The sequence below is a fragment of the Triturus cristatus genome, chromosome 12, assembly GCF_964204655.1.
Source record: "Triturus cristatus chromosome 12, aTriCri1.1, whole genome shotgun sequence".
Lineage (NCBI taxonomy): Eukaryota > Metazoa > Chordata > Amphibia > Caudata > Salamandridae > Triturus > Triturus cristatus.
The window spans coordinates 720066057-720093328 of NC_140595.1; the positions used below are offsets into that span (position 1 = coordinate 720066057).

Consider the following 27272-nt stretch of genomic DNA (forward strand, 5'->3'; position numbering starts at 1 on the left):
TTTACTATTTTAGAAATGCCACTGTTAGAGAGTGAACATTTCTCTGCACTTACTGCTCTATTTACCTGAAACCAGTCCCCAATACACATCTGGATTGCGCTGGGTGACAGCAACATTTGTGCCTTCCCTGTAGAGAGCCACAACACAGGTTACTCAACTGCACCTGGGGGGTGAGCTCCGCTCCCCCTCCACCCACAATAGGTTCAAGAACGATAATTTATGTAAGTAAATACATTATAGCTACAGCTTATAATCATGTTAAATTAAATATTTTGTTGTTAGATGGTTTAAATATTTAAACCTCTGGTACATTTGGTAATTCTGTAAAAGCAGAACCCAACTGCCGTAACATTGCCAACCACAATGCCGTAATTTGGATTCGAACCAAGGTTGCTGCGGCCACAACGCAGAGTACTAACCACTATACGATCACGGCGAGCTACATGGGGTCAATGCCATACACTAACATGGAGAATTTATAATTTGGAACACTCAGGGCTGCTCCTGTGATAGGCTGGATGTATTCATTCCTTCCTCATTCCTCATACAGAGGCTGCGTCTCCTCAGTGGTTGATAGGCTGAAACCGTTTCCTGGCCGCCTGCTTGTGAACTGCCAGGAGTCAAAGATAACACATTACACTTGCGGGCCTGTGATGGGACACCAATGCAGAGAAACCCACTTGGCACAGACCTTCGATTCTGTCTATTAGACCTGCATCTTCCCTGCACCTTTCAAGCCATTTGTATGTGAAGCAAGAAAGAGTTAAGGAGTGATCCATCTACACTTTTATAGGGAGGATGCCGCCGTGAGCTCCTCCCAGCTAATCACACGAACAGCAGTAAAGTAATATAAATACACAGTTGAGGGCGGGCTGCAAGGTCATGTTTTTGAGTAATTATTGAAACTGACCTCAGTGGCTCATTAGCAGAGCTGCGGCTAATGACTGGTTCCAAATCATGATGAAGCAAGCACCATGGCTCGTAGGGGACCCACAACACGCTTTTCTTAGCTCACTGAATTAAAGTATAAACTTCCGCCGTGTGTGAGTGGTAAAGGCTTGTTAATATGGTTCCTTTTCCAATTCAAGTCTGACAACAAGAGGCAGAAACCACGTGGCTTCGAAAGCTCTGGATTTTAGCCACCAACCACAGAGAAAGAGAGAACTGGCAGTATGAGAGTTGGAGAAAACAGGAGCGGGAGCAAGGAGCTCAAATGAGATTAATGGCGCGTAAATAGAGAGCGTAAAGGAACAGTTACACAGATAAGAAAAGGGAAAGAAAGACTAAGGAAAAAAACAAAGAAAGAGCCTGTAGATGAAATTCTCTTCCTGGGACAGCAGATTAAGAGAAATTACATAGGGAGAGGTTAAGCATGTAACACGGGGGAGAATAAAAAAGAAAATGCAGTTTTATGAAGTGTGTTTGCCAAATCCAGCCAGCACTTTTGTTCTATTTCTCTCTTTGCATCTTTTATTGGTAAAGTAAGTTTCAAGTGCATGCCCAGGTATGATTGAGAGAGCAATGGTATAATAATTTGAAGCGTTTACACCAGTGCTAAAGTAGGAAGAGAGATGTAGCAAAGACATGATAGAGGTAGCGATAATAAATATTTGGAGAGGCAATAGTGACACAAAAAAGAGCCACCTATTTATAAAACTGAAATTGAAGAAATACTAAAGGTTAACTTCTGAAATTGTAGCCGATAATAACAAGATTCTCGTTGTTGGCAGGATTCGAACCTGCGCGGGGAGACCCCAATGGATTTCAAGTCCATCGCCTTAACCACTCGGCCACAACAACTTACTGTAAGCTGCATGCAAATATTTTGTTTGAAAGTATTCAAGTTGTCCCACATCAGAGTACTGATATTCTGCAATGCGCTTTTTAAAAACAATGTTTTTTTCATCATGCACGTTCTGTCCTAAAAACAAAAATTGCATGAGTATATCTCTGGATCTGTAAAAGGATACGCTTGCATGCAAACTCTCATGTGGCACTCAATTTTTTGGACCCTGTTGGACTCTGTTTTTGCGCTGCTTTTAGTCTACGACCCATATTACAGAAGTCTACCATCTCTGAGTATTTGTGACTCCTTTGTAAGTACCTTATCTTTAATCCTTGAAGAGCTCTATAATAAATGGGTCCGTCAAAGATTGCTTGAATGGAAGATAAAAGAAGGCCCACTTGTCTCACCAAATGCCGTAGAGAAACCTGATGTTTTACTCACGTAATCCTCAGTTAATTTTTGTTAGACATGGCATCCTTAAGGTGGCCTACCAGCGACCTTTTTGCTTTTCACCTCACGTTTTGCTCTATCTTTATGTTGGCCTTAGGACTCTAATCACTTTATCACTACAGTGAGAAAGTGGCTCTGTATATACTGTTCCCAAAAAGGTACAGTGTGCACAGAGTCCTCAGTGCCCAGAGGTTTGACAGAGGCTAAAGTTTGATATAACCTTACTCTCTAAAGTGGTAGCTTGCTCGAGCAGTAAGGCAGTATCCGAGGACAGTGTAAAGCATTTGTTGTACACACTCAGTCAGCAAATGGTCTCACACACTCAAGAACTGAACTCTAGGCCAATGGTTTGTATAAAAAATATATCGTTGTTTTATTTTAGAACCAACAATAGGTATCAAAATATACTTTCTCAGAATAAGATGCTTTAGTTAAAAACTTTGCAATAGCAATTGACTTTTGCAGGTAATAGTTACAGTTTATTGCAATAGGAAACACAATTTCAAATACAATAATACATTGAGCTCAATGGGAATTTTAAGTTATATGCAATTAATTACTTTCAGGATTACTTTTCTAAATCCAGGACTGGATCCTAGATTCAGTCCTGGGACAGTTCTTGGAAACAAGTGAGTAAATTCGTTTTAGTAACTGTTGTGATTTTCAAGCAATATTTTGCTATTTTAAAAGTTGACACTTAGAAATTTTTTCTGATCAAATTACCAATGTTATCCTATGGAAGGAAATTCACTTAGCAGGTAGGTGGGGTTATGGTTACTTTTTCTATGTCAGTGTTGGATCCTAGATCCAGCACTACTGTACCACCTGTAAGCAGTTGAGAAACTGCGTTTAAGTTATACAAGCGATTTTTAAGGAATATTTATAAGTTTGCAAAATCGACACTTAGAAGAAATTTTACAGAAAAACAGTCAATGGTTTCCTATGGAAGAAAATTCAAGTTACGGGTAAAGTACATTCTCGTTACTTTGGTAATTCAGTGCTGGGCTCCTAGGCTCAGTACTGGGACATCTATCTAAAACAGGTAAGCAATTACGTTTTCACAATTGGTACGATTTTTAAAGAATATTTGTAAGTTTCAAAAATCGACACCTAGAAACTTTGTCAGCAAAAAGCAAGCAATGATATCCTATGGAAGAAAATTCGAGTTACTGGTAAGTACGGTTAAAATTACTTTTCAGGGTCAGTACTGAGCTACAAGATGCAGCACTGAGGTCTCTCCTGATAACAGGTGAGTAAATCAGAATTCGTTGTTCGGCTGATTTTAGATGAATATTTTAAAGTTCCAAAACTCCACACTTAGAAGAAATTCCAAGTGGAACCAGTCAATGTTAGCCTATGGAAGAGAAGTGAGTTATCGGCTTTTAGGTAAGTACTCGACTGGCAGAGTTATGGTTCTGGGCATAGACTCAAGGGTCTCCCAGGGGAGTCCCAGTCTACTTGCCAAGCCCTAAACTCCCCTTTTATTACATATAATTTACCCCTAAGGTAGGCCCTAGGTAGTCCTAGGTGCATGATGCTATGCAAGTAAAAGATAAGATATGTACTTTGGTGGTTTGCATGTCCTGTAAGTACCAAACAGTCTATTTCATTTTTCACTACTGTGAGGTCTACCTCTCTCATAGGTTAGCATTGGGTATTCCCCTATACTTTTTATTTGGTAATTCCATATCGGAGAGGAGTAGCTTTATTTATTTATTGAAAATCCTACTTACTGGTGAGGTTGGATTTAACTTTACTATTTTAGAAATGCCACTTTTAGAGAGTGAACATTTCTCTGCACTTACTGCTCTATTTACCTGAAACCAGGCCCCAATACACATCTGGATTGCGCTGGGTGACAGCAACATTTGTGCCTTCCCTGTAGAGAGCCACAACACAGGTTACTCAACTGCACCTGGGGGGTGAGCTCCGCTCCCCCTCCACCCACAATAGGTTCAAGAACGATAATTTATGTAAGTAAATACATTATAGCTACAGCTTATAATCATGTTAAATTAAATATTTTGTTGTTAGATGGTTTAAATATTTAAACCTCTGGTACATTTGGTAATTCTGTAAAAGCAGAACCCAACTGCCGTAACATTGCCAACCACAATGCCGTAATTTGGATTCGAACCAAGGTTGCTGCGGCCACAACGCAGAGTACTAACCACTATACGATCACGGCGAGCTACATGGGGTCAATGCCATACACTAACATGGAGAATTTATAATTTGGAACACTCAGGGCTGCTCCTGTGATAGGCTGGATGTATTCATTCCTTCCTCATTCCTCATACAGAGGCTGCGTCTCCTCAGTGGTTGATAGGCTGAAACCGTTTCCTGGCCGCCTGCTTGTGAACTGCCAGGAGTCAAAGATAACACATTACACTTGCGGGCCTGTGATGGGACACCAATGCAGAGAAACCCACTTGGCACAGACCTTCGATTCTGTCTATTAGACCTGCATCTTCCCTGCACCTTTCAAGCCATTTGTATGTGAAGCAAGAAAGAGTTAAGGAGTGATCCATCTACACTTTTATAGGGAGGATGCCGCCGTGAGCTCCTCCCAGCTAATCACACGAACAGCAGTAAAGTAATATAAATACACAGTTGAGGGCGGGCTGCAAGGTCATGTTTTTGAGTAATTATTGAAACTGACCTCAGTGGCTCATTAGCAGAGCTGCGGCTAATGACTGGTTCCAAATCATGATGAAGCAAGCACCATGGCTCGTAGGGGACCCACAACACGCTTTTCTTAGCTCACTGAATTAAAGTATAAACTTCCGCCGTGTGTGAGTGGTAAATGCTTGTTAATATGGTTCCTTTTCCAATTCAAGTCTGACAACAAGAGGCAGAAACCACGTGGCTTCGAAAGCTCTGGATTTTAGCCACCAACCACAGAGAAAGAGAGAACTGGCAGTATGAGAGTTGGAGAAAACAGGAGCGGGAGCAAGGAGCTCAAATGAGATTAATGGCGCGTAAATAGAGAGCGTAAAGGAACAGTTACACAGCTAAGAAAAGGGAAAGAAAGACTAAGGAAAAAAACACAGAAAGAGCCTGTAGATGAAATTCTCTTCCTGGGACAGCAGATTAAGAGAAATTACATAGGGAGAGGTTAAGCATGTAACACGGGGGAGAATAAAAAAGAAAATGCAGTTTTATGAAGTGTGTTTGCCAAATCCAGCCAGCACTTTTGTTCTATTTCTCTCTTTGCATCTTTTATTGGTAAAGTAAGTTTCAAGTGCATGCCCAGGTATGATTGAGAGAGCAATGGTATAATAATTTGAAGCGTTTACACCAGTGCTAAAGTAGGAAGAGAGATGTAGCAAAGACATGATAGAGGTAGCGATAATAAATATGTGGAGAGGCAATAGTGACACAAAAATAAGCCACCTATTTATAAAACTGAAATTGAAGAAATACTAAAGGTTAACTTCTGAAATTGTAGCCGATAATAACAAGATTCTCGTTGTTGGCAGGATTCGAACCTGCGCGGGGAGACCCCAATGGATTTCAAGTCCATCGCCTTAACGACTCGGCCACAACAACTTACTGTAAGCTGCATGCAAATATTTTGTTTGAAAGTATTCAAGTTGTCCCACATCAGAGTACTGATATTCTGCAATGCGCTTTTTAAAAACAATGTTTTTTTCATCATGCACGTTCTGTCCTAAAAACAAAAATTGCATGAGTATATCTCTGGATCTGTAAAAGGATACGCTTGCATGCAAACTCTCATGTGGCACTCAATTTTTTGGACCCTGTTGCACTCTGTTTTTGCGCTGCTTTTAGTCTACGACCCATATTACAGAAGTCTACCATCTCTGAGTATTTGTGACTCCTTTGTAAGTACCTTATCTTTAATCCTTGAAGAGCTCTATAATAAATGGGTCCGTCAAAGATTGCTTGAATGGAAGATAAAAGAAGGCCCACTTGTCTCACCAAATGCCGTAGAGAAACCTGATGTTTTACTCACGTAATCCTCAGTTAATTTTTGTTAGACATGGCATCCTTAAGGTGGCCTACCAGCGACCTTTTTGCTTTTCACCTCACGTTTTGCTCTATCTTTATGTTGGCCTTAGGACTCTAATCACTTTATCACTACTGTGAGAAAGTGGCTCTGTATATACTGTTCCCAAAAAGGTACAGTGTGCACAGAGTCCTCAGGGCCCAGAGGTTTGACAGAGGCTAAAGTTTGATATAACCTTACTCTCTAAAGTGGTAGCTTGCTCGAGCAGTAAGGCAGTATCCGAGGACAGTGTAAAGCATTTGTTGTACACACTCAGTCAGCAAATGGTCTCACACACTCAAGAACTGAACTCTAGGCCAATGGTTTGTATAAAAAATATATCGTTGTTTTATTTTAGAACCAACAATAGGTATCAAAATATACTTTCTCAGAATAAGATGCTTTAGTTAAAAACTTTGCAATAGGCAATTGACTTTTGCAGGTAATAGTTACAGTTTATTGCAATAGGAAACACAATTTCAAATACAATAATACATTGAGCTCAATGGGAATTTTAAGTTATATGCAATTAATTACTTTCAGGATTACTTTTCTAAATCCAGGACTGGATCCTAGATTCAGTCCTGGGACAGTTCTTGGAAACAAGTGAGTAAATTCGTTTTAGTAACTGTTGTGATTTTCAAGCAATATTTTGCTATTTTAAAAGTTGACACTTAGAATTTTTTTCTGATCAAATTACCAATGTTATCCTATGGAAGGAAATTCACTTAGCAGGTAGGTGGGGTTATGGTTACTTTTTCTATGTCAGTGTTGGATCCTAGATCCAGCACTACTGTACCACCTGTAAGCAGTTGAGAAACTGCGTTTAAGTTATACAAGCGATTTTTAAGGAATATTTATAAGTTTGCAAAATCGACACTTAGAAGAAATTTTACAGAAAAACAGTCAATGGTTTCCTATGGAAGAAAATTCAAGTTACGGGTAAAGTACATTCTCGTTACTTTGGTAATTCAGTGCTGGGCTCCTAGGCTCAGTACTGGGACATCTATCTAAAACAGGTAAGCAATTACGTTTTCACAATTGGTACGATTTTTAAAGAATATTTGTAAGTTTCAAAAATCGACACTTAGAAACTTTGTCAGCAAAAAGCAAGCAATGATATCCTATGGAAGAAAATTCGAGTTACTGGTAAGTACGGTTAAAATTACTTTTCAGGGTCAGTACTGAGCTACAAGATGCAGCACTGAGGTCTCTCCTGATAACAGGTGAGTAAATCAGAATTCGTTGTTCGGCTGATTTTAGATGAATATTTTAAAGTTCCAAAACTCCACACTTAGAAGAAATTCCAAGTGGAACCAGTCAATGTTAGCCTATGGAAGAGAAGTGAGTTATCGGCTTTTAGGTAAGTACTCGACTGGCAGAGTTATGGTTCTGGGCATAGACTCAAGGGTCTCCCAGGGGAGTCCCAGTCTACTTGCCAAGCCCTAAACTCCCCTTTTATTACATATAATTTACCCCTAAGGTAGGCCCTAGGTAGTCCTAGGTGCATGATGCTATGCAAGTAAAAGATAAGATATGTACTTTGGTGGTTTGCATGTCCTGTAAGTACCAAACAGTCTATTTCATTTTTCACTACTGTGAGGTCTACCTCTCTCATAGGTTAGCATTGGGTATTCCCCTATACTTTTTATTTGGTAATTCCATATCGGAGAGGAGTAGCTTTATTTATTTATTGAAAATCCTACTTACTGGTGAGGTTGGATTTAACTTTACTATTTTAGAAATGCCACTTTTAGAGAGTGAACATTTCTCTGCACTTACTGCTCTATTTACCTGAAACCAGGCCCCAATACACATCTGGATTGCGCTGGGTGACAGCAACATTTGTGCCTTCCCTGTAGAGAGCCACAACACAGGTTACTCAACTGCACCTGGGGGGTGAGCTCCGCTCCCCCTCCACCCACAATAGGTTCAAGAACGATAATTTATGTAAGTAAATACATTATAGCTACAGCTTATAATCATGTTAAATTAAATATTTTGTTGTTAGATGGTTTAAATATTTAAACCTCTGGTACATTTGGTAATTCTGTAAAAGCAGAACCCAACTGCCGTAACATTGCCAACCACAATGCCGTAATTTGGATTCGAACCAAGGTTGCTGCGGCCACAACGCAGAGTACTAACCACTATACGATCACGGCGAGCTACATGGGGTCAATGCCATACACTAACATGGAGAATTTATAATTTGGAACACTCAGGGCTGCTCCTGTGATAGGCTGGATGTATTCATTCCTTCCTCATTCCTCATACAGAGGCTGCGTCTCCTCAGTGGTTGATAGGCTGAAACCGTTTCCTGGCCGCCTGCTTGTGAACTGCCAGGAGTCAAAGATAACACATTACACTTGCGGGCCTGTGATGGGACACCAATGCAGAGAAACCCACTTGGCACAGACCTTCGATTCTGTCTATTAGACCTGCATCTTCCCTGCACCTTTCAAGCCATTTGTATGTGAAGCAAGAAAGAGTTAAGGAGTGATCCATCTACACTTTTATAGGGAGGATGCCGCCGTGAGCTCCTCCCAGCTAATCACACGAACAGCAGTAAAGTAATATAAATACACAGTTGAGGGCGGGCTGCAAGGTCATGTTTTTGAGTAATTATTGAAACTGACCTCAGTGGCTCATTAGCAGAGCTGCGGCTAATGACTGGTTCCAAATCATGATGAAGCAAGCACCATGGCTCGTAGGGGACCCACAACACGCTTTTCTTAGCTCACTGAATTAAAGTATAAACTTCCGCCGTGTGTGAGTGGTAAATGCTTGTTAATATGGTTCCTTTTCCAATTCAAGTCTGACAACAAGAGGCAGAAACCACGTGGCTTCGAAAGCTCTGGATTTTAGCCACCAACCACAGAGAAAGAGAGAACTGGCAGTATGAGAGTTGGAGAAAACAGGAGCGGGAGCAAGGAGCTCAAATGAGATTAATGGCGCGTAAATAGAGAGCGTAAAGGAACAGTTACACAGCTAAGAAAAGGGAAAGAAAGACTAAGGAAAAAAACACAGAAAGAGCCTGTAGATGAAATTCTCTTCCTGGGACAGCAGATTAAGAGAAATTACATAGGGAGAGGTTAAGCATGTAACACGGGGGAGAATAAAAAAGAAAATGCAGTTTTATGAAGTGTGTTTGCCAAATCCAGCCAGCACTTTTGTTCTATTTCTCTCTTTGCATCTTTTATTGGTAAAGTAAGTTTCAAGTGCATGCCCAGGTATGATTGAGAGAGCAATGGTATAATAATTTGAAGCGTTTACACCAGTGCTAAAGTAGGAAGAGAGATGTAGCAAAGACATGATAGAGGTAGCGATAATAAATATGTGGAGAGGCAATAGTGACACAAAAATAAGCCACCTATTTATAAAACTGAAATTGAAGAAATACTAAAGGTTAACTTCTGAAATTGTAGCCGATAATAACAAGATTCTCGTTGTTGGCAGGATTCGAACCTGCGCGGGGAGACCCCAATGGATTTCAAGTCCATCGCCTTAACGACTCGGCCACAACAACTTACTGTAAGCTGCATGCAAATATTTTGTTTGAAAGTATTCAAGTTGTCCCACATCAGAGTACTGATATTCTGCAATGCGCTTTTTAAAAACAATGTTTTTTTCATCATGCACGTTCTGTCCTAAAAACAAAAATTGCATGAGTATATCTCTGGATCTGTAAAAGGATACGCTTGCATGCAAACTCTCATGTGGCACTCAATTTTTTGGACCCTGTTGCACTCTGTTTTTGCGCTGCTTTTAGTCTACGACCCATATTACAGAAGTCTACCATCTCTGAGTATTTGTGACTCCTTTGTAAGTACCTTATCTTTAATCCTTGAAGAGCTCTATAATAAATGGGTCCGTCAAAGATTGCTTGAATGGAAGATAAAAGAAGGCCCACTTGTCTCACCAAATGCCGTAGAGAAACCTGATGTTTTACTCACGTAATCCTCAGTTAATTTTTGTTAGACATGGCATCCTTAAGGTGGCCTACCAGCGACCTTTTTGCTTTTCACCTCACGTTTTGCTCTATCTTTATGTTGGCCTTAGGACTCTAATCACTTTATCACTACTGTGAGAAAGTGGCTCTGTATATACTGTTCCCAAAAAGGTACAGTGTGCACAGAGTCCTCAGGGCCCAGAGGTTTGACAGAGGCTAAAGTTTGATATAACCTTACTCTCTAAAGTGGTAGCTTGCTCGAGCAGTAAGGCAGTATCCGAGGACAGTGTAAAGCATTTGTTGTACACACTCAGTCAGCAAATGGTCTCACACACTCAAGAACTGAACTCTAGGCCAATGGTTTGTATAAAAAATATATCGTTGTTTTATTTTAGAACCAACAATAGGTATCAAAATATACTTTCTCAGAATAAGATGCTTTAGTTAAAAACTTTGCAATAGGCAATTGACTTTTGCAGGTAATAGTTACAGTTTATTGCAATAGGAAACACAATTTCAAATACAATAATACATTGAGCTCAATGGGAATTTTAAGTTATATGCAATTAATTACTTTCAGGATTACTTTTCTAAATCCAGGACTGGATCCTAGATTCAGTCCTGGGACAGTTCTTGGAAACAAGTGAGTAAATTCGTTTTAGTAACTGTTGTGATTTTCAAGCAATATTTTGCTATTTTAAAAGTTGACACTTAGAAATTTTTTCTGATCAAATTACCAATGTTATCCTATGGAAGGAAATTCACTTAGCAGGTAGGTGGGGTTATGGTTACTTTTTCTATGTCAGTGTTGGATCCTAGATCCAGCAATACTGTACCACCTGTAAGCAGTTGAGAAACTGCGTTTCAGTTATACAAGCGATTTTTAAGGAATATTTATAAGTTTGCAAAATCGACACTTAGAAGAAATTTTACAGAAAAACAGTCAATGGTTTCCTATGGAAGAAAATTCAAGTTACGGGTAAAGTACATTCTCGTTACTTTGGTAATTCAGTGCTGGGCTCCTAGGCTCAGTACTGGGACATCTATCTAAAACAGGTAAGCAATTACGTTTTCACAATTGGTACGATTTTTAAAGAATATTTGTAAGTTTCAAAAATCGACACTTAGAAACTTTGTCAGCAAAAAGCAAGCAATGATATCCTATGGAAGAAAATTCGAGTTACTGGTAAGTACGGTTAAAATTACTTTTCAGGGTCAGTACTGAGCTACAAGATGCAGCACTGAGGTCTCTCCTGATAACAGGTGAGTAATTCAGAATTCGTTGTTCGGCTGATTTTAGATGAATATTTTAAAGTTCCAAAACTCCACACTTAGAAGAAATTCCAAGTGGAACCAGTCAATGTTAGCCTATGGAAGAGAAGTGAGTTATCGGCTTTTAGGTAAGTACTCGACTGGCAGAGTTATGGTTCTGGGCATAGACTCAAGGGTCTCCCAGGGGAGTCCCAGTCTACTTGCCAAGCCCTAAACTCCCCTTTTATTACATATAATTTACCCCTAAGGTAGGCCCTAGGTAGTCCTAGGTGCATGATGCTATGCAAGTAAAAGATAAGATATGTACTTTGGTGGTTTGCATGTCCTGTAAGTACCAAACAGTCTATTTCATTTTTCACTACTGTGAGGTCTACCTCTCTCATAGGTTAGCATTGGGTATTCCCCTATACTTTTTATTTGGTAATTCCATATCGGAGAGGAGTAGCTTTATTTATTTATTGAAAATCCTACTTACTGGTGAGGTTGGATTTAACTTTACTATTTTAGAAATGCCACTGTTAGAGAGTGAACATTTCTCTGCACTTACTGCTCTATTTACCTGAAACCAGTCCCCAATACACATCTGGATTGCGCTGGGTGACAGCAACATTTGTGCCTTCCCTGTAGAGAGCCACAACACAGGTTACTCAACTGCACCTGGGGGGTGAGCTCCGCTCCCCCTCCACCCACAATAGGTTCAAGAACGATAATTTATGTAAGTAAATACATTATAGCTACAGCTTATAATCATGTTAAATTAAATATTTTGTTGTTAGATGGTTTAAATATTTAAACCTCTGGTACATTTGGTAATTCTGTAAAAGCAGAACCCAACTGCCGTAACATTGCCAACCACAATGCCGTAATTTGGATTCGAACCAAGGTTGCTGCGGCCACAACGCAGAGTACTAACCACTATACGATCACGGCGAGCTACATGGGGTCAATGCCATACACTAACATGGAGAATTTATAATTTGGAACACTCAGGGCTGCTCCTGTGATAGGCTGGATGTATTCATTCCTTCCTCATTCCTCATACAGAGGCTGCGTCTCCTCAGTGGTTGATAGGCTGAAACCGTTTCCTGGCCGCCTGCTTGTGAACTGCCAGGAGTCAAAGATAACACATTACACTTGCGGGCCTGTGATGGGACACCAATGCAGAGAAACCCACTTGGCACAGACCTTCGATTCTGTCTATTAGACCTGCATCTTCCCTGCACCTTTCAAGCCATTTGTATGTGAAGCAAGAAAGAGTTAAGGAGTGATCCATCTACACTTTTATAGGGAGGATGCCGCCGTGAGCTCCTCCCAGCTAATCACACGAACAGCAGTAAAGTAATATAAATACACAGTTGAGGGCGGGCTGCAAGGTCATGTTTTTGAGTAATTATTGAAACTGACCTCAGTGGCTCATTAGCAGAGCTGCGGCTAATGACTGGTTCCAAATCATGATGAAGCAAGCACCATGGCTCGTAGGGGACCCACAACACGCTTTTCTTAGCTCACTGAATTAAAGTATAAACTTCCGCCGTGTGTGAGTGGTAAAGGCTTGTTAATATGGTTCCTTTTCCAATTCAAGTCTGACAACAAGAGGCAGAAACCACGTGGCTTCGAAAGCTCTGGATTTTAGCCACCAACCACAGAGAAAGAGAGAACTGGCAGTATGAGAGTTGGAGAAAACAGGAGCGGGAGCAAGGAGCTCAAATGAGATTAATGGCGCGTAAATAGAGAGCGTAAAGGAACAGTTACACAGATAAGAAAAGGGAAAGAAAGACTAAGGAAAAAAACAAAGAAAGAGCCTGTAGATGAAATTCTCTTCCTGGGACAGCAGATTAAGAGAAATTACATAGGGAGAGGTTAAGCATGTAACACGGGGGAGAATAAAAAAGAAAATGCAGTTTTATGAAGTGTGTTTGCCAAATCCAGCCAGCACTTTTGTTCTATTTCTCTCTTTGCATCTTTTATTGGTAAAGTAAGTTTCAAGTGCATGCCCAGGTATGATTGAGAGAGCAATGGTATAATAATTTGAAGCGTTTACACCAGTGCTAAAGTAGGAAGAGAGATGTAGCAAAGACATGATAGAGGTAGCGATAATAAATATTTGGAGAGGCAATAGTGACACAAAAAAGAGCCACCTATTTATAAAACTGAAATTGAAGAAATACTAAAGGTTAACTTCTGAAATTGTAGCCGATAATAACAAGATTCTCGTTGTTGGCAGGATTCGAACCTGCGCGGGGAGACCCCAATGGATTTCAAGTCCATCGCCTTAACCACTCGGCCACAACAACTTACTGTAAGCTGCATGCAAATATTTTGTTTGAAAGTATTCAAGTTGTCCCACATCAGAGTACTGATATTCTGCAATGCGCTTTTTAAAAACAATGTTTTTTTCATCATGCACGTTCTGTCCTAAAAACAAAAATTGCATGAGTATATCTCTGGATCTGTAAAAGGATACGCTTGCATGCAAACTCTCATGTGGCACTCAATTTTTTGGACCCTGTTGGACTCTGTTTTTGCGCTGCTTTTAGTCTACGACCCATATTACAGAAGTCTACCATCTCTGAGTATTTGTGACTCCTTTGTAAGTACCTTATCTTTAATCCTTGAAGAGCTCTATAATAAATGGGTCCGTCAAAGATTGCTTGAATGGAAGATAAAAGAAGGCCCACTTGTCTCACCAAATGCCGTAGAGAAACCTGATGTTTTACTCACGTAATCCTCAGTTAATTTTTGTTAGACATGGCATCCTTAAGGTGGCCTACCAGCGACCTTTTTGCTTTTCACCTCACGTTTTGCTCTATCTTTATGTTGGCCTTAGGACTCTAATCACTTTATCACTACAGTGAGAAAGTGGCTCTGTATATACTGTTCCCAAAAAGGTACAGTGTGCACAGAGTCCTCAGTGCCCAGAGGTTTGACAGAGGCTAAAGTTTGATATAACCTTACTCTCTAAAGTGGTAGCTTGCTCGAGCAGTAAGGCAGTATCCGAGGACAGTGTAAAGCATTTGTTGTACACACTCAGTCAGCAAATGGTCTCACACACTCAAGAACTGAACTCTAGGCCAATGGTTTGTATAAAAAATATATCGTTGTTTTATTTTAGAACCAACAATAGGTATCAAAATATACTTTCTCAGAATAAGATGCTTTAGTTAAAAACTTTGCAATAGCAATTGACTTTTGCAGGTAATAGTTACAGTTTATTGCAATAGGAAACACAATTTCAAATACAATAATACATTGAGCTCAATGGGAATTTTAAGTTATATGCAATTAATTACTTTCAGGATTACTTTTCTAAATCCAGGACTGGATCCTAGATTCAGTCCTGGGACAGTTCTTGGAAACAAGTGAGTAAATTCGTTTTAGTAACTGTTGTGATTTTCAAGCAATATTTTGCTATTTTAAAAGTTGACACTTAGAAATTTTTTCTGATCAAATTACCAATGTTATCCTATGGAAGGAAATTCACTTAGCAGGTAGGTGGGGTTATGGTTACTTTTTCTATGTCAGTGTTGGATCCTAGATCCAGCACTACTGTACCACCTGTAAGCAGTTGAGAAACTGCGTTTAAGTTATACAAGCGATTTTTAAGGAATATTTATAAGTTTGCAAAATCGACACTTAGAAGAAATTTTACAGAAAAACAGTCAATGGTTTCCTATGGAAGAAAATTCAAGTTACGGGTAAAGTACATTCTCGTTACTTTGGTAATTCAGTGCTGGGCTCCTAGGCTCAGTACTGGGACATCTATCTAAAACAGGTAAGCAATTACGTTTTCACAATTGGTACGATTTTTAAAGAATATTTGTAAGTTTCAAAAATCGACACCTAGAAACTTTGTCAGCAAAAAGCAAGCAATGATATCCTATGGAAGAAAATTCGAGTTACTGGTAAGTACGGTTAAAATTACTTTTCAGGGTCAGTACTGAGCTACAAGATGCAGCACTGAGGTCTCTCCTGATAACAGGTGAGTAAATCAGAATTCGTTGTTCGGCTGATTTTAGATGAATATTTTAAAGTTCCAAAACTCCACACTTAGAAGAAATTCCAAGTGGAACCAGTCAATGTTAGCCTATGGAAGAGAAGTGAGTTATCGGCTTTTAGGTAAGTACTCGACTGGCAGAGTTATGGTTCTGGGCATAGACTCAAGGGTCTCCCAGGGGAGTCCCAGTCTACTTGCCAAGCCCTAAACTCCCCTTTTATTACATATAATTTACCCCTAAGGTAGGCCCTAGGTAGTCCTAGGTGCATGATGCTATGCAAGTAAAAGATAAGATATGTACTTTGGTGGTTTGCATGTCCTGTAAGTACCAAACAGTCTATTTCATTTTTCACTACTGTGAGGTCTACCTCTCTCATAGGTTAGCATTGGGTATTCCCCTATACTTTTTATTTGGTAATTCCATATCGGAGAGGAGTAGCTTTATTTATTTATTGAAAATCCTACTTACTGGTGAGGTTGGATTTAACTTTACTATTTTAGAAATGCCACTTTTAGAGAGTGAACATTTCTCTGCACTTACTGCTCTATTTACCTGAAACCAGGCCCCAATACACATCTGGATTGCGCTGGGTGACAGCAACATTTGTGCCTTCCCTGTAGAGAGCCACAACACAGGTTACTCAACTGCACCTGGGGGGTGAGCTCCGCTCCCCCTCCACCCACAATAGGTTCAAGAACGATAATTTATGTAAGTAAATACATTATAGCTACAGCTTATAATCATGTTAAATTAAATATTTTGTTGTTAGATGGTTTAAATATTTAAACCTCTGGTACATTTGGTAATTCTGTAAAAGCAGAACCCAACTGCCGTAACATTGCCAACCACAATGCCGTAATTTGGATTCGAACCAAGGTTGCTGCGGCCACAACGCAGAGTACTAACCACTATACGATCACGGCGAGCTACATGGGGTCAATGCCATACACTAACATGGAGAATTTATAATTTGGAACACTCAGGGCTGCTCCTGTGATAGGCTGGATGTATTCATTCCTTCCTCATTCCTCATACAGAGGCTGCGTCTCCTCAGTGGTTGATAGGCTGAAACCGTTTCCTGGCCGCCTGCTTGTGAACTGCCAGGAGTCAAAGATAACACATTACACTTGCGGGCCTGTGATGGGACACCAATGCAGAGAAACCCACTTGGCACAGACCTTCGATTCTGTCTATTAGACCTGCATCTTCCCTGCACCTTTCAAGCCATTTGTATGTGAAGCAAGAAAGAGTTAAGGAGTGATCCATCTACACTTTTATAGGGAGGATGCCGCCGTGAGCTCCTCCCAGCTAATCACACGAACAGCAGTAAAGTAATATAAATACACAGTTGAGGGCGGGCTGCAAGGTCATGTTTTTGAGTAATTATTGAAACTGACCTCAGTGGCTCATTAGCAGAGCTGCGGCTAATGACTGGTTCCAAATCATGATGAAGCAAGCACCATGGCTCGTAGGGGACCCACAACACGCTTTTCTTAGCTCACTGAATTAAAGTATAAACTTCCGCCGTGTGTGAGTGGTAAATGCTTGTTAATATGGTTCCTTTTCCAATTCAAGTCTGACAACAAGAGGCAGAAACCACGTGGCTTCGAAAGCTCTGGATTTTAGCCACCAACCACAGAGAAAGAGAGAACTGGCAGTATGAGAGTTGGAGAAAACAGGAGCGGGAGCAAGGAGCTCAAATGAGATTAATGGCGCGTAAATAGAGAGCGTAAAGGAACAGTTACACAGCTAAGAAAAGGGAAAGAAAGACTAAGGAAAAAAACACAGAAAGAGCCTGTAGATGAAATTCTCTTCCTGGGACAGCAGATTAAGAGAAATTACATAGGGAGAGGTTAAGCATGTAACACGGGGGAGAATAAAAAAGAAAATGCAGTTTTATGAAGTGTGTTTGCCAAATCCAGCCAGCACTTTTGTTCTATTTCTCTCTTTGCATCTTTTATTGGTAAAGTAAGTTTCAAGTGCATGCCCAGGTATGATTGAGAGAGCAATGGTATAATAATTTGAAGCGTTTACACCAGTGCTAAAGTAGGAAGAGAGATGTAGCAAAGACATGATAGAGGTAGCGATAATAAATATGTGGAGAGGCAATAGTGACACAAAAATAAGCCACCTATTTATAAAACTGAAATTGAAGAAATACTAAAGGTTAACTTCTGAAATTGTAGCCGATAATAACAAGATTCTCGTTGTTGGCAGGATTCGAACCTGCGCGGGGAGACCCCAATGGATTTCAAGTCCATCGCCTTAACGACTCGGCCACAACAACTTACTGTAAGCTGCATGCAAATATTTTGTTTGAAAGTATTCAAGTTGTCCCACATCAGAGTACTGATATTCTGCAATGCGCTTTTTAAAAACAATGTTTTTTTCATCATGCACGTTCTGTCCTAAAAACAAAAATTGCATGAGTATATCTCTGGATCTGTAAAAGGATACGCTTGCATGCAAACTCTCATGTGGCACTCAATTTTTTGGACCCTGTTGCACTCTGTTTTTGCGCTGCTTTTAGTCTACGACCCATATTACAGAAGTCTACCATCTCTGAGTATTTGTGACTCCTTTGTAAGTACCTTATCTTTAATCCTTGAAGAGCTCTATAATAAATGGGTCCGTCAAAGATTGCTTGAATGGAAGATAAAAGAAGGCCCACTTGTCTCACCAAATGCCGTAGAGAAACCTGATGTTTTACTCACGTAATCCTCAGTTAATTTTTGTTAGACATGGCATCCTTAAGGTGGCCTACCAGCGACCTTTTTGCTTTTCACCTCACGTTTTGCTCTATCTTTATGTTGGCCTTAGGACTCTAATCACTTTATCACTACTGTGAGAAAGTGGCTCTGTATATACTGTTCCCAAAAAGGTACAGTGTGCACAGAGTCCTCAGGGCCCAGAGGTTTGACAGAGGCTAAAGTTTGATATAACCTTACTCTCTAAAGTGGTAGCTTGCTCGAGCAGTAAGGCAGTATCCGAGGACAGTGTAAAGCATTTGTTGTACACACTCAGTCAGCAAATGGTCTCACACACTCAAGAACTGAACTCTAGGCCAATGGTTTGTATAAAAAATATATCGTTGTTTTATTTTAGAACCAACAATAGGTATCAAAATATACTTTCTCAGAATAAGATGCTTTAGTTAAAAACTTTGCAATAGGCAATTGACTTTTGCAGGTAATAGTTACAGTTTATTGCAATAGGAAACACAATTTCAAATACAATAATACATTGAGCTCAATGGGAATTTTAAGTTATATGCAATTAATTACTTTCAGGATTACTTTTCTAAATCCAGGACTGGATCCTAGATTCAGTCCTGGGACAGTTCTTGGAAACAAGTGAGTAAATTCGTTTTAGTAACTGTTGTGATTTTCAAGCAATATTTTGCTATTTTAAAAGTTGACACTTAGAATTTTTTTCTGATCAAATTACCAATGTTATCCTATGGAAGGAAATTCACTTAGCAGGTAGGTGGGGTTATGGTTACTTTTTCTATGTCAGTGTTGGATCCTAGATCCAGCACTACTGTACCACCTGTAAGCAGTTGAGAAACTGCGTTTAAGTTATACAAGCGATTTTTAAGGAATATTTATAAGTTTGCAAAATCGACACTTAGAAGAAATTTTACAGAAAAACAGTCAATGGTTTCCTATGGAAGAAAATTCAAGTTACGGGTAAAGTACATTCTCGTTACTTTGGTAATTCAGTGCTGGGCTCCTAGGCTCAGTACTGGGACATCTATCTAAAACAGGTAAGCAATTACGTTTTCACAATTGGTACGATTTTTAAAGAATATTTGTAAGTTTCAAAAATCGACACTTAGAAACTTTGTCAGCAAAAAGCAAGCAATGATATCCTATGGAAGAAAATTCGAGTTACTGGTAAGTACGGTTAAAATTACTTTTCAGGGTCAGTACTGAGCTACAAGATGCAGCACTGAGGTCTCTCCTGATGACAGGTGAGTAAATCAGAATTCGTTGTTCGGCTGATTTTAGATGAATATTTTAAAGTTCCAAAACTCCACACTTAGAAGAAATTCCAAGTGGAACCAGTCAATGTTAGCCTATGGAAGAGAAGTGAGATATCGGCTTTTAGGTAAGTACTCGACTGGCAGAGTTATGGTTCTGGGCATAGACTCAAGGGTCTCCCAGGGGAGTCCCAGTCTACTTGCCAAGCCCTAAACTCCCCTTTTATTACATATAATTTACCCCTAAGGTAGGCCCTAGGTAGTCCTAGGTGCATGATGCTATGCAAGTAAAAGATAAGATATGTACTTTGGTGGTTTGCATGTCCTGTAAGTACCAAACAGTCTATTTCATTTTTCACTACTGTGAGGTCTACCTCTCTCATAGGTTAGCATTGGGTATTCCCCTATACTTTTTATTTGGTAATTCCATATCGGAGAGGAGTAGCTTTATTTATTTATTGAAAATCCTACTTACTGGTGAGGTTGGATTTAACTTTACTATTTTAGAAATGCCACTTTTAGAGAGTGAACATTTCTCTGCACTTACTGCTCTATTTACCTGAAACCAGGCCCCAATACACATCTGGATTGCGCTGGGTGACAGCAACATTTGTGCCTTCCCTGTAGAGAGCAACAACACAGGTTACTCAACTGCACCTGGGGGGTGAGCTCCGCTCCCCCTCCACCCACAATAGGTTCAAGAACGATAATTTATGTAAGTAAATACATTATAGCTACAGCTTATAATCATGTTAAATTAAATATTTTGTTGTTAGATGGTTTAAATATTTAAACCTCTGGTACATTTGGTAATTCTGTAAAAGCAGAACCCAACTGCCGTAACATTGCCAACCACAATGCCGTAATTTGGATTCGAACCAAGGTTGCTGCGGCCACAACGCAGAGTACTAACCACTATACGATCACGGCGAGCTACATGGGGTCAATGCCATACACTAACATGGAGAATTTATAATTTGGAACACTCAGGGCTGCTCCTGTGATAGGCTGGATGTATTCATTCCTTCCTCATTCCTCATACAGAGGCTGCGTCTCCTCAGTGGTTGATAGGCTGAAACCGTTTCCTGGCCGCCTGCTTGTGAACTGCCAGGAGTCAAAGATAACACATTACACTTGCGGGCCTGTGATGGGACACCAATGCAGAGAAACCCACTTGGCACAGACCTTCGATTCTGTCTATTAGACCTGCATCTTCCCTGCACCTTTCAAGCCATTTGTATGTGAAGCAAGAAAGAGTTAAGGAGTGATCCATCTACACTTTTATAGGGAGGATGCCGCCGTGAGCTCCTCCCAGCTAATCACACGAACAGCAGTAAAGTAATATAAATACACAGTTGAGGGCGGGCTGCAAGGTCATGTTTTTGAGTAATTATTGAAACTGACCTCAGTGGCTCATTAGCAGAGCTGCGGCTAATGACTGGTTCCAAATCATGATGAAGCAAGCACCATGGCTCGTAGGGGACCCACAACAAGCTTTTCTTAGCTCACTGAATTAAAGTATAAACTTCCGCCGTGTGAGAGTGGTAAAGGCTTGTTAATATGGTTCCTTTTCCAATTCAAGTCTGACAACAAGAGGCAGAAACCACGTGGCTTCGAAAGCTCTGGATTTTAGCCACCAACCACAGAGAAAGAGAGAACTGGCAGTATGAGAGTTGGAGAAAACAGGAGCGGGAGCAAGGAGCTCAAATGAGATTAATGGCGCGTAAATAGAGAGCGTAAAGGAACAGTTACACAGCTAAGAAAAGGGAAAGAAAGACTAAGGAAAAAAACACAGAAAGAGCCTGTAGATGAAATTCTCTTCCTGGGACAGCAGATTAAGAGAAATTACATAGGGAGAGGTTAAGCATGTAACACGGGGGAGAATAAAAAAGAAAATGCAGTTTTATGAAGTGTGTTTGCCAAATCCAGCCAGCACTTTTGTTCTATTTCTCTCTTTGCATCTTTTATTGGTAAAGTAAGTTTCAAGTGCATGCCCAGGTATGATTGAGAGAGCAATGGTATAATAATTTGAAGCGTTTACACCAGTGCTAAAGTAGGAAGAGAGATGTAGCAAAGACATGATAGAGGTAGCGATAATAAATATGTGGAGAGGCAATAGTGACACAAAAATAAGCCACCTATTTATAAAACTGAAATTGAAGAAATACTAAAGGTTAACTTCTGAAATTGTAGCCGATAATAACAAGATTCTCGTTGTTGGCAGGATTCGAACCTGCGCGGGGAGACCCCAATGGATTTCAAGTCCATCGCCTTAACGACTCGGCCACAACAACTTACTGTAAGCTGCATGCAAATATTTTGTTTGAAAGTATTCAAGTTGTCCCACATCAGAGTACTGATATTCTGCAATGCGCTTTTTAAAAACAATGTTTTTTTCATCATGCACGTTCTGTCCTAAAAACAAAAATTGCATGAGTATATCTCTGGATCTGTAAAAGGATACGCTTGCATGCAAACTCTCATGTGGCACTCAATTTTTTGGACCCTGTTGCACTCTGTTTTTGCGCTGCTTTTAGTCTACGACCCATATTACAGAAGTCTACCATCTCTGAGTATTTGTGACTCCTTTGTAAGTACCTTATCTTTAATCCTTGAAGAGCTCTATAATAAATGGGTCCGTCAAAGATTGCTTGAATGGAAGATAAAAGAAGGCCCACTTGTCTCACCAAATGCCGTAGAGAAACCTGATGTTTTACTCACGTAATCCTCAGTTAATTTTTGTTAGACATGGCATCCTTAAGGTGGCCTACCAGCGACCTTTTTGCTTTTCACCTCACGTTTTGCTCTATCTTTATGTTGGCCTTAGGACTCTAATCACTTTATCACTACTGTGAGAAAGTGGCTCTGTATATACTGTTCCCAAAAAGGTACAGTGTGCACAGAGTCCTCAGTGCCCAGAGGTTTGACAGAGGCTAAAGTTTGATATAACCTTACTCTCTAAAGTGGTAGCTTGCTCGAGCAGTAAGGCAGTATCCGAGGACAGTGTAAAGCATTTGTTGTACACACTCAGTCAGCAAATGGTCTCACACACTCAAGAACTGAACTCTAGGCCAATGGTTTGTATAAAAAATATATCGTTGTTTTATTTTAGAACCAACAATAGGTATCAAAATATACTTTCTCAGAATAAGATGCTTTAGTTAAAAACTTTGCAATAGGCAATTGACTTTTGCAGGTAATAGTTACAGTTTATTGCAATAGGAAACACAATTTCAAATACAATAATACATTGAGCTCAATGGGAATTTTAAGTTATATGCAATTAATTACTTTCAGGATTACTTTTCTAAATCCAGGACTGGATCCTAGATTCAGTCCTGGGACAGTTCTTGGAAACAAGTGAGTAAATTCGTTTTAGTAACTGTTGTGATTTTCAAGCAATATTTTGCTATTTTAAAAGTTGACACTTAGAAATTTTTTCTGATCAAATTACCAATGTTATCCTATGGAAGGAAATTCACTTAGCAGGTAGGTGGGGTTATGGTTACTTTTTCTATGTCAGTGTTGGATCCTAGATCCAGCACTACTGTACCACCTGTAAGCAGTTGAGAAACTGCGTTTAAGTTATACAAGCGATTTTTAAGGAATATTTATAAGTTTGCAAAATCGACACTTAGAAGAAATTTTACAGAAAAACAGTCAATGGTTTCCTATGGAAGAAAATTCAAGTTACGGGTAAAGTACATTCTCGTTACTTTGGTAATTCAGTGCTGGGCTCCTAGGCTCAGTACTGGGACATCTATCTAAAACAGGTAAGCAATTACGTTTTCACAATTGGTACGATTTTTAAAGAATATTTGTAAGTTTCAAAAATCGACACTTAGAAACTTTGTCAGCAAAAAGCAAGCAATGATATCCTATGGAAGAAAATTCGAGTTACTGGTAAGTACGGTTAAAATTACATTTCAGGGTCAGTACTTAGCTACAAGATGCAGCACTGAGGTCTCTCCTGATAACAGGTGAGTAAATCAGAATTCGTTGTTCGGCTGATTTTAGATGAATATTTTAAAGTTCCAAAACTCCACACTTAGAAGAAATTCCAAGTGGAACCAGTCAATGTTAGCCTATGGAAGAGAAGTGAGTTATCGGCTTTTAGGTAAGTACTCGACTGGCAGAGTTATGGTTCTGGGCATAGACTCAAGGGTCTCCCAGGGGAGTCCCAGTCTACTTGCCAAGCCCTAAACTCCCCTTTTATTACATATAATTTACCCCTAAGGTAGGCCCTAGGTAGTCCTAGGTGCATGATGCTATGCAAGTAAAAGATAAGATATGTACTTTGGTGGTTTGCATGTCCTGTAAGTACCAAACAGTCTATTTCATTTTTCACTACTGTGAGGTCTACCTCTCTCATAGGTTAGCATTGGGTATTCCCCTATACTTTTTATTTGGTAATTCCATATCGGAGAGGAGTAGCTTTATTTATTTATTGAAAATCCTACTTACTGGTGAGGTTGGATTTAACTTTACTATTTTAGAAATGCCACTTTTAGAGAGTGAACATTTCTCTGCACTTACTGCTCTATTTACCTGAAACCAGGCCCCAATACACATCTGGATTGCGCTGGGTGACAGCAACATTTGTGCCTTCCCTGTAGAGAGCCACAACACAGGTTACTCAACTGCACCTGGGGGGTGAGCTCCGCTCCCCCTCCACCCACAATAGGTTCAAGAACGATAATTTATGTAAGTAAATACATTATAGCTACAGCTTATAATCATGTTAAATTAAATATTTTGTTGTTAGATGGTTTAAATATTTAAACCTCTGGTACATTTGGTAATTCTGTAAAAGCAGAACCCAACTGCCGTAACATTGCCAACCACAATGCCGTAATTTGGATTCGAACCAAGGTTGCTGCGGCCACAACGCAGAGTACTAACCACTATACGATCACGGCGAGCTACATGGGGTCAATGCCATACACTAACATGGAGAATTTATAATTTGGAACACTCAGGGCTGCTCCTGTGATAGGCTGGATGTATTCATTCCTTCCTCATTCCTCATACAGAGGCTGCGTCTCCTCAGTGGTTGATAGGCTGAAACCGTTTCCTGGCCGCCTGCTTGTGAACTGCCAGGAGTCAAAGATAACACATTACACTTGCGGGCCTGTGATGGGACACCAATGCAGAGAAACCCACTTGGCACAGACCTTCGATTCTGTCTATTAGACCTGCATCTTCCCTGCACCTTTCAAGCCATTTGTATGTGAAGCAAGAAAGAGTTAAGGAGTGATCCATCTACACTTTTATAGGGAGGATGCCGCCGTGAGCTCCTCCCAGCTAATCACACGAACAGCAGTAAAGTAATATAAATACACAGTTGAGGGCGGGCTGCAAGGTCATGTTTTTGAGTAATTATTGAAACTGACCTCAGTGGCTCATTAGCAGAGCTGCGGCTAATGACTGGTTCCAAATCATGATGAAGCAAGCACCATGGCTCGTAGGGGACCCACAACACGCTTTTCTTAGCTCACTGAATTAAAGTATAAACTTCCGCCGTGTGTGAGTGGTAAAGGCTTGTTAATATGGTTCCTTTTCCAATTCAAGTCTGACAACAAGAGGCAGAAACCACGTGGCTTCGAAAGCTCTGGATTTTAGCCACCAACCACAGAGAAAGAGAGAACTGGCAGTATGAGAGTTGGAGAAAACAGGAGCGGGAGCAAGGAGCTCAAATGAGATTAATGGCGCGTAAATAGAGAGCGTAAAGGAACAGTTAAACAGCTAAGAAAAGGGAAAGAAAGACTAAGGAAAAAAATACAGAAAGAGCCTGTAGATGAAATTCTCTTCCTGGGACAGCAGATTAAGAGAAATTACATAGGGAGAGGTTAAGCATGTAACACGGGGGAGAATAAAAAAGAAAATGCAGTTTTATGAAGTGTGTTTGCCAAATCCAGCCAGCACTTTTGTTCTATTTCTCTCTTTGCATCTTTTATTGGTAAAGTAAGTTTCAAGTGCATGCCCAGGTATGATTGAGAGAGCAATGGTATAATAATTTGAAGCGTTTACACCAGTGCTAAAGTAGGAAGAGAGATGTAGCAAAGACATGATAGAGGTAGCGATAATAAATATGTGGAGAGGCAATAGTGACACAAAAATAAGCCACCTATTTATAAAACTGAAATTGAAGAAATACTAAAGGTTAACTTCTGAAATTGTAGCCGATAATAACAAGATTCTCGTTGTTGGCAGGATTCGAACCTGCGCGGGGAGACCCCAATGGATTTCAAGTCCATCGCCTTAACCACTCGGCCACAACAACTTACTGTAAGCTGCATGCAAATATTTTGTTTGAAAGTATTCAAGTTGTCCCACATCAGAGTACTGATATTCTGCAATGCGCTTTTTAAAAACAATGTTTTTTTCATCATGCACGTTCTGTCCTAAAAACAAAAATTGCATGAGTATATCTCTGGATCTGTAAAAGGATACGCTTGCATGCAAACTCTCATGTGGCACTCAATTTTTTGGACCCTGTTGCACTCTGTTTTTGCGCTGCTTTTAGTCTACGACCCATATTACAGAAGTCTACCATCTCTGAGTATTTGTGACTCCTTTGTAAGTACCTTATCTTTAATCCTTGAAGAGCTCTATAATAAATGGGTCCGTCAAAGATTGCTTGAATGGAAGATAAAAGAAGGCCCACTTGTCTCACCAAATGCCGTAGAGAAACCTGATGTTTTACTCACGTAATCCTCAGTTAATTTTTGTTAGACATGGCATCCTTAAGGTGGCCTACCAGCGACCTTTTTGCTTTTCACCTCACGTTTTGCTCTATCTTTATGTTGGCCTTAGGACTCTAATCACTTTATCACTACTGTGAGAAAGTGGCTCTGTATATACTGTTCCCAAAAAGGTACAGTGTGCACAGAGTCCTCAGTGCCCAGAGGTTTGACAGAGGCTAAAGTTTGATATAACCTTACTCTCTAAAGTGGTAGCCTGCTCGAGCAGTAAGGCAGTATCCGAGGACAGTGTAAAGCATTTGTTGTACACACTCAGTCAGCAAATGGTCTCACACACTCAAGAACTGAACTCTAGGCCAATGGTTTGTATAAAAAATATATCGTTGTTTTATTTTAGAACCAACAATAGGTATCAAAATATACTTTCTCAGAATAAGATGCTTTAGTTAAAAACTTTGCAATAGGCAATTGACTTTTGCAGGTAATAGTTACAGTTTATTGCAATAGGAAACACAATTTCAAATACCTGCGCTGCGGTGACGCGCAGCGGGAGCGCCGGACTCTCGCCGGAGTCAAGCCAGAGTCCTGCCCGTCTGCGCCCGTCAGCGTCCCGGAAGCGGGCGGAGCGGCGGGTGGGACTCTACCATCAGGGATGTATCCCCCTGGGACCCTCGTTTTGCGCTACTCCCCTGGCGAACTTCGCTCATTCTTTCCTCATGGCTATGGCTGTCGTACTGTATTCCCTGGCCGTTACCATGGGAAATCCCGTTGCCCGGGTTGTGGCTGGCGCCCGACCCGCTCGCTCTTCTTACGGCCGAGCACCAACAGCTCTAGTATTGGCTTCGGGTGCATGCTATTGAACACCAGGTCAGCTTGCAAACATGCGCAGGACATCTATGAGCTTCTCGATGTAGATAAACCACTATGCCTCATGCTTACTGAGACATGGTGGGGCGCCTCTTCTAATCCTGACGTCGCCCTGGCAATCCCGCCCGATTACAACATCTTCAGAAAGGATAGAGCCAACGGAAGGGGAGGTGGAGTAGCGCTAGTGGTCCGGAAAGGAACTCCCTGTGAGATCCTGCCAGCTATTGACATCCGTGGCTCGGAAACCCTAGC

The 27272-nt window shown here is 40.4% G+C and overlaps 7 non-coding genes across 7 annotated transcripts; all 7 read right to left on the reverse strand.

Annotated features, from left to right (window-relative positions):
• Positions 1 to 1718: 1718 nt before the first annotated feature.
• Positions 1719 to 1800, reverse strand: TRNAS-UGA (transfer RNA serine (anticodon UGA)). The gene has a single exon. It is a non-coding gene; the product is annotated as a tRNA-Ser (tRNA).
• Positions 1801 to 5706: 3906 nt separating this feature from the next.
• On the reverse strand, positions 5707 to 5788 carry TRNAS-UGA (transfer RNA serine (anticodon UGA)). Its single transcript has one exon. It is a non-coding gene; the product is annotated as a tRNA-Ser (tRNA).
• A 3907-nt stretch (positions 5789 to 9695) lies between these two features.
• Positions 9696 to 9777, reverse strand: TRNAS-UGA (transfer RNA serine (anticodon UGA)). The gene has a single exon. It is a non-coding gene; the product is annotated as a tRNA-Ser (tRNA).
• A 3907-nt stretch (positions 9778 to 13684) lies between these two features.
• TRNAS-UGA (transfer RNA serine (anticodon UGA)) lies at positions 13685 to 13766 on the reverse strand. Its single transcript has one exon. It is a non-coding gene; the product is annotated as a tRNA-Ser (tRNA).
• A 3906-nt stretch (positions 13767 to 17672) lies between these two features.
• TRNAS-UGA (transfer RNA serine (anticodon UGA)) lies at positions 17673 to 17754 on the reverse strand. The gene has a single exon. It is a non-coding gene; the product is annotated as a tRNA-Ser (tRNA).
• A 3907-nt stretch (positions 17755 to 21661) lies between these two features.
• On the reverse strand, positions 21662 to 21743 carry TRNAS-UGA (transfer RNA serine (anticodon UGA)). The gene has a single exon. It is a non-coding gene; the product is annotated as a tRNA-Ser (tRNA).
• A 3907-nt stretch (positions 21744 to 25650) lies between these two features.
• TRNAS-UGA (transfer RNA serine (anticodon UGA)) lies at positions 25651 to 25732 on the reverse strand. Its single transcript has one exon. It is a non-coding gene; the product is annotated as a tRNA-Ser (tRNA).
• Positions 25733 to 27272: the final 1540 nt, after the last annotated feature.